Source organism: Frankliniella occidentalis, unplaced genomic scaffold (assembly GCF_000697945.3).
Source record: "Frankliniella occidentalis isolate FOCC.00 unplaced genomic scaffold, Focc_3.1 Scaffold215, whole genome shotgun sequence".
Classification (NCBI taxonomy): domain Eukaryota; kingdom Metazoa; phylum Arthropoda; class Insecta; order Thysanoptera; family Thripidae; genus Frankliniella; species Frankliniella occidentalis.
The window spans coordinates 97,740-98,379 of record NW_026267341.1 but is presented as its reverse complement, the minus strand read 5'-3'; positions in this window follow the sequence as shown (position 1 = coordinate 98,379).

Here is a 640-nt window from a genome sequence, read left to right as displayed (position 1 = left end):
TTTCATCCAAACTTCATAATCCATATGTGACTAAATCTAATTTTAGTTGTGATACTATTCTTCTGGAATTATACAACTTGGTCACCTTTTTTTCAGATGTCTGTATCTTATTACGCATCATCAGATAGTGAGTTTGATGACAGTTGTGAGGATATAGTAATGCACTTCCTTAATGAGCGCCCTAACCAGCCCATTCCCGTCCCACAAGTGCAAGAAGATCCTGGAGATGGCAACTTTGAACATGTTGGAGATGCTGGAAATGGCATTTGTGGAGATCCCTTGGATGACCATGGTGGTGGAGACCCTGAGGGTGACGACCCTGAGGGTGACGACCCTCCAGGTGATGACCCTCCAGGTGATGACCCTCCAGGTGATGACCCTGATGATCCCCCAGTCAGTGAAGAGAGTGACACTGATGATAGTGATGTAGATGATGAGGGTGGGGACACATTTTCTTTCGATGATGTCAGAATGAACACTCCTCTTGAATTTGGTCATGCTGGATGTACTGTTAGAGAAGGAATCCTTCTGAATCTCTCTCTTGCTGTCAAATACCATTGGACATATGAGGCTCTTGCTGACTCCATGGCCTCATGGAGTACAGGGCTGGGTAGGAGAGGAATTATCCCAGAAACAAAGA